Below are 7,608 nucleotides of genomic sequence, written 5' to 3' on the forward strand. Positions count from 1 at the left end.
TGTTGCTTAGGCTTTTTAAGGCTATTCTTGAAAGCCAGTCTGTAGTACATATGCTATAATAAAATATATATTAGAAAACCTACTATAAATTATGGAATTTTGTAGTTGAGCATACAAAAGATTTTTATATTTATTAACACATATTAAACCTTTCACAAGGTAAAAAGAAGTAGAACTGTACTCTCTTTTATTTGCATAGATTCACAGTTCTGTCCTGAGCTGCACGTTTCCTACATTTTCAGATGCACAGGACAAAATGCTGCATCAGCATGAATCTGCACAGCATTGGCAGTCTTTGCAACCCACCCCTCTGATCTGAACTCCTCTGCCAGAAAAGAAAAAAAATCCACTCAGAAACATTTTAGGGAGCTGTTAAAAAGTGCATATGTGATAGTTTTGTACACTAGGTTCCCAAGAACCTAATGCCGTATTTGTAAGGCTGCACTCACAGGTGGGCTGCCTGTAGTTTGATGGTGGAACACCTGGTGGGTTATGAGGAGATCAGGATTACAACCATTTTCAGTATGAAAACGAGTTGAACTCTGGCTGAGCTAATGCTTTGACTCCAGTATGCTGTTGCTGAAACTGGTTATTCGTTCTCCTCCTTCAAGAAGAAATAAGTGAGCCTTGCCAAATCAAACACAGTAATTTTAGAAAGCATTTTGTGGTCTGAATGCCCAACGAAGGGAGACACTTGCTTGGGGCTGAAGTGCCTACTTCTTGAGAGAGAAGTTACAACCCATCGCATCATCTGTCTTTCCCATTCATTGCCTCTAGGCAATATCCAAAGTGCCTAATTCTCCCCGTGCACTGTACTGGGAGTCACGGTCCCTATCACACCACTCTGGATCCCACTTTCTGCCTATGAGTTCTGGATTTCTTCCCGTAGCTGAGTTGTTTCACTAGATTTAAGCTTCTATTTACTAGCAGCTGGTTGTCTTTGTTATATCTTTGTAACGATCTGGTTCTGGTCAGCACAAGACAACAGGCTGGCGTTTCTTAGACAAGTGTTACCATGAGTAGCGCGTGTATTGTCTTTTTGTGCTAGCATCTGATGTTTAATTTGAGACTTTTCTGAATTCCCACTAAAAGTAAGTCACACGACAAATGGTATGATCAGGAATGCAATACTGATTCCACTGAATTCAGCTCCAGTTTTGACCCTGACTGATGTAGATCTAGGGCTAGAAGTCTACGATGTGATCAGAAGAGCAGGAATCTCTACTCTTCAATGTGACTTTTGCTTCTGGCTTTGGTAGCTTGTGAAATGATTTAGGTGTGCAATTCTATTGAAGAGTTTTAGAAATTTTTAACAATTATTACAACATGCATTTTTTTCTTTAGGATCTGCATAAAACCAGAAACTCCTTGTTTTGCAATCAAATGCTGTCTCATTACTAAACCAGCCTATGGACAAAAATACAACAGAAAATTGGAAAGCTGATTAGTTTGTTAATCAAAACAGTCTCTTTTATCAGTCCAGCCATTTGCAGTTTACCTCCCACCATGTAGGTTTTTTGAAAGTAGTATATTAATATTCTTCATCTCAAAACTCTGAAGAGGAAAATGTTCAAACTGAAAATACTGTTGAGAATATGTTCTCATCTGTGTTGGATAAGAACATTCCTTTATATAGGAAATATACACATGAACTAAACCCCATGTTGGTTTTCAGTCTGACTTGAAAAAACAACGATGCAATGCTGAACCCTCTGTGTCAAAAAATTTGAAGAGCTCCATTTCTATTCAGGTTAAACTAAACCTGAATCATAAAGACATCTCTTGTGACTTTCTGTCTTATAAACTTTTTGTTTTCTTTTAATCTTATATACAGGGGTTAGGAATTCTCCTCATATATGTGCCTAGACACAAACACACACTCACACATACACAAGTATGTAAAAAGTATTTGAACTGGAGGGTAAGTAAGACAACGAGATATTTAGTAGCTATTGTGTTGCTTCTGTAATTTTATGGGCTCTCTTCACTAGGGCTGACTTTAATGCTTAATGGAAAAATACATTTCCTCCATTATACATGTAAAATGTATTCTTTTGATTTCCTAGTGACACTGTATTTTGTCAATTGTATCTAGGCATTAATGATTAAATAAAGGAATTTCTGCTGGGTTGATCTGTATTCAAGTGTTTCTAATTAGACTCTTCTAATTGCTTCATGAACAGTTTTGTGAAGAAAGAAGTACTATCTTTGTAACAGCCTGATCATTAAAATCTTTTCCCCTGAAGTAAGACATCTGCATCAAATTTCCAGTTGAGGAAAATTAAGTCTCATTGACAATTTGGGATTCCCAGGACATGGGTCATTTTGGGTAAGGAGCTAGGACATTGCAGAGTGGAGAAATGAAGACTGATTGGGCCAGAGGGAGAAAGCATAAATGTTGGCCTTACAGCACTCCCATCTGAAAGGGGACATACTGGATTCCAGTTTTTCTTTCAAGATTGTTTATGCAGTTTAAACAAAGATTGTTTCAAATTAACTGTATAAAGAGTTTTTGAGACAAGTGTGCAGGACTAGCTATTCCTCATGCAGTATTGAAGCTACAAGGCTGCAAAGTCCAAGTCTCCACTTCTCCTGTCTTGCCACAATGAGTCTTGAATTCTTCAAAAGGAAGACCTTCCTCAGCCTTCTCACCTGTTTGTGAGGTGAGAGAATGGGCTGCTTGGAGAGACAGGCGTGGGCTCAGCCTTGTGAAGCTGTTGTGGGAATCGCAACCAGGTGCTCTGAGCTAGATGTCAGATCAAGGTAGTAACACAGAAGAGGGATGGAAGCAGCACCAACGCCATCCCCAAGATGGCACTTTAAAAGAGTGAACACCATTCAGTTATTTCAAAAAAAATTATTGTGGGTGCCTTTCCACCAGGGAAAATACTAACTGTTGGATTCAGGCTGGTGAAGATACTGAGCTCATGTTGAGGCACTTCAACAGTAGCATGGGTTAGGGAATTCTACTGTTGACTTTTCCAAAAAAGTTCCCTGATCAACACGCTGATGTTTCAGACCACATGCTGAAGTCATTCAGTCTCCCATGAAGCGTGTAGGGGGTCTTAGACATCATTTAGGGGGCACAGATTTCTACACTGCAGTGAAACACCTGAAGTTAGATAATGCCTCATTGAATTTTTCGCCTCCTACCTCCATTCCTGGCTGTAGCTTTTAATGTTTAGTTAATGGAGGAAAGAAGTGTTTCCCTAGTAACTTAAAAGAGATTTGTCAGCTATAAAAGCACACAGGAACAACTGATAAAAAGGTAATCCTAAGAAAATGCACTCCAAATGGATTACGAGGTAACAAAGTCAACACAGGCGTACATGTCAGAGTGACAGCTTGTATTTGCTAATGCCGTATGTGTGAGCTGGTTAGTGAGAGCTGCTGAATCTGGCATAATACATGAGCATATCAGTTTCAACAAACACCGAGACAGGTTTTATTTCAGCTTTAACACACATATTGCAAAATCACAAATGCATTAAACCAAGAGGGTACATGACAATTCTGTAACAAACATATCATCTCTTTGACATCAGTTTCAAAGGACTAAGTTGACTTTGGCTGTAGTCCTTCTGCCTGCTGTGTTATTGCAGCAATGAACATCAACACTGCATAAGAGCAGGACCATAGAGAAAAATAATCTTCAAAAATATAACATAACAAAAGAAAAGCACTGACCAGAAATGAAGAACTGGAAAGCGTCTTTCATTCCCTTCTCCAGACTGATTCTTCTGTTTAGTCAGTTCTCTAGATATTTCACAATCGATAAACTTAAGGCTGTCTGAAAAATCACAGACAAATTCAGTGGCAGAGAATACTCATCTTCAGGTATCACAGTGACTAAACAATATTTCTAACCCTTAAAAATAACTCAGTGAAAAAATAGGCAGATCTTATACATTCACACTAACTCTTCGGACAAGTATTTTATTTGAACAGCACTGATCCCAAACATAGGAATTTTACCTTGCAGACTTGCAGTCTTCATTTTGTGACTCCTTATTATAATAATAAAAGTTTTATGAACTCAAATGATGCTATTAAGAAAGGAAAATTAGCCAAAGCCTCTCTGGACTTATTCACAAGACCAGAATATTCACTCCTCCTTTCCATAAACTCTGATTACACATGAAAATGAAACACTAAAGTGCTGGTCCAGAGCCAAGTTGCCCTAATGCATAAAAGTTTGAACAACAAAGCAAGCTGCTACTGGAAGACTGTAGCACTATCCATGTACGGCATCCATGTCATCGCCATCTTGTGAAAGGCACTGAAGAACAATTATGCCCATTACTAACAGAACTGACCAACTTCTCCGAAGAGCACATCAGCTGTGCCCTTAGAAGAACATAGTATCTTGACAGGCCAAAGACGACAGTATTCAACTTTCTAGCTATTGCCAACAACATGGGAAAAACTACTGTGGGAATATGAAAGAAAATTCCAGTGACATGACATTGGCCAGCTGTTGAACCTTCACAGGTTCAGACCAGGGCACAGACCAAAGGCTGCCCTGGGAACTCCAGTTTACATTCTCCATTGCCCTGGCACAGGTAAAATCATCTCCATATAATTCTGCGAGATCTGTGCAGCGACTTTGATACAGCGAGCTACAGAGGAAAGTCTCTAAGGCATAGAATTAAATATCTAATTTGTCTCCGATAAGACTCAGAGCAGTCAGTCAATACAAATTCCTTCTCTCCTTCTGCAGGCTCTCAGAACTTATCCCATCCCCTTTCGGTATTTACAGAGGACCATCAGCAAAACAGACAGGGAGACGTCACATCCCGACATTCCAACAGTGTGATCACAATATTCAGCACTCTGATGCTTTTTCTTGATACCATTCAACAAACGTAGATATATAATTTTTATAACAACACAGTAATAGGAACAGCTGCTCATGGAAGCCAAACACCTGGATGCAAGCCTTCTGGAGTCAGAGGGTTACTTCAGGGTGAAGTGACAGCAGTGTGCTCAGTGGGGGACACTGATAGGGACTAGAAGAGGAAGCATGCCTAGTGGCGGGTCACTCTGCATAGAAGCATAAAGATTTAGAAGTTCAGAAGCACTGGAGAGCAGCAGCACCATCACACCACTTACAGTTCTTGCCATATTTTTGAAGAGACATAGTCTCAACTGCTTTATTTTATGCTGAACTCAAAGCTGCCTGTGCGAGCGATGCATGCTCATGGCAGAGCTACTGAATCAGCCCTTGATCTTAAGGGCAATACATGCCTACTCTGTGAAGCCAAAGATTAGGTGCTAAAATGCTCCATGCAGTCAAAACAATGCCAACCAGCAGAGCAGCAGCACTTTACGTGCCTAACAAATTTTAGTAGTGAGAACATGAGATGTCTCAGGATTCTCAGTCACACTACATGTAAAGAAAGATTTTCTGGGGATTGCTCACCTGGACCCACAGGCTTAAATTAATCCCAGGTGGCACTTTTGGCACATAAACATTGGGTTTTTTTGAATCTGGCTCTACATTTCTTCCTCCCTTGTAACAATCCTGACAAACAATCTATTTGTCTGTGACCTCCACCCTGGATTACTATAATTCACTATGTGGTTGAAGCTGAACGTGAGGGTAAAGCACAGGCTCCAGATGTGACTGCTCATCTTTTCCAGTGCTCACATCATTATAGAATAACAGACCTGCATTTAAGGCTCTCCACAAGCTCCCAAGTAGTTTCTAAAACAGACCCAATAAAGAACCGAGGCATTTTAGGCTGTTCATCCCCGTGATTTAATAGGTGCCCTGTTTCAGTGCATAGGGACTGTTCAGACCCTCAGAATTGCAAACGGGACAGCCCAGATGCTGAGAAGCCTGGGATGCACTACACACACAGGCATATCTGAAAACTCCTCCAGAGTGTAAGAGTCTCCCAGTGCTAAAGTTTGCAATTCTTCATGGTAGTTAGGAACTTAGATGTCTAGAACTCTCAAAGAACTGAGCAGAGCTAGCTCTCTTATACTACAGTCTATGTTCTAAATAGGTATTTTATTTAATGCAAAAGTTGCAGTGGTAGTTGTGAAACCACTCACTTTTATCTATGTTGTAGTTACCATACATACCAAAAAAACGGACAGTAGCAGTTCATTTCCTCACTTGGCCTATAGTTGAAGCTCTCACCAACATCTTCAAGGAAAAAAAAAACCCTTATCTGCTGCAGAGACTTTTTTGTTTTTCTTGTGATCTTTCTGGTCTCAGGAATTTCAAATTCCATCCTACCCAGTGGGACTACCTCACCTACATTTATTAGAAAATGAGTTCTTTTTCAATTCTGTATATAGCCTGTGGTTAGATCCATTGATTAAGTTGTCAAAAAATGTGCATTTGAATCTGAATTGAAGGCTGACTATCAATCTAATCTCAGACGAGTTGTTTAGCCCAGCATTCAGGCTAGTATTTAAAAGGTGGTTTGCATCACAAGTATGTTTTTTGATGGGGTGACTTCACTTTCACTCTGTGAGAAGCTCAGTCTTTCTCATGTCGGTTAAACATGCTCCCACAGTCTTGGATGGAAGAACACTCGTCAGGTCCTACATGAGAATGGCACATTTCAGCTCAAAATGAGCTACTTCTGTGCCTGCACAGAAACAAACTAAAGAGGAAAATTTATCAACAAACAAGAAAGTGTTACAGTGTGGTTAGTCACCTTCAGGGGTAAATGGCATCTGAATTTGGGAGTCTTCAGGATGTCAATTCTGGCACCTTGTTTAGACTTAACTACTGGTTACTAGACTAGGTACAGCCTAAGTACTGCTGTAGATTCCTCACTTCTTCACAGAATTTTTAAATCTGTGAATGCTTCAAGACCTGGTTTTATTAAACTTCGTGTTTTGATATATGAGCCATAGTGGCTGCTAAATAACGAAGCCCCAGCTGAAACATGGGAAAATGAGGCTGGAGCATTTTCTGTGGTGACCCAACAATGCATCCAGAGCAGGGCAAGCAAATGAGGGTGTTCATGTCTTTAAGGGTACATTAAAGTCTTCTCACGAGATACCACAAGAAGGGGTGTAATTTAGTATAAGCAAGATATTTCCTCTATCACCTGAACACATTTCTTTGCTTATTCTTTGACTCTTGAGAGAAACAATGTAGTTTATAGTAGTTCTGACTATCATTATGGTATAAAAAGCATAAAGGTTTTATATCATATTCATAGCTTTGATTTACCTGGCATGCAAAGTTTGACTTTCTTAAGCTGTGCCAATTCTAAACTACAAGACTGGCTAACAGATCTCAGAAAAAGTTCAGTTTCAAAGGCAAGCTGAGACTTAGCTGTAACTTGGCAAAGTTGAGTTCCAGACAAAAATGATTCAGCCTTTTCATTCTTTACATGTTATCTTTTACTTTCTCTTCTCTTACCTTTGCCCAGTTTTTCACATTCTGGAGGAAAATGGAGAATATGAAAAAAGATCATAGTCCAGGGTTTTGGACTTTCATTATGACAGGCTATTCTCAGAAAAAAAAGTCAGGGGTAAGTACACAGAGAATTACTGAAGGATCCTACACAACCAACCAATAAAAGTACTGATGTTTCAGACTGAAAAAATGAAAATATTTTCATGGCACATTTGAACAGT

The sequence above is a fragment of the Caloenas nicobarica genome, chromosome 3, assembly GCF_036013445.1.
Source record: "Caloenas nicobarica isolate bCalNic1 chromosome 3, bCalNic1.hap1, whole genome shotgun sequence".
Taxonomy (NCBI): domain Eukaryota; kingdom Metazoa; phylum Chordata; class Aves; order Columbiformes; family Columbidae; genus Caloenas; species Caloenas nicobarica.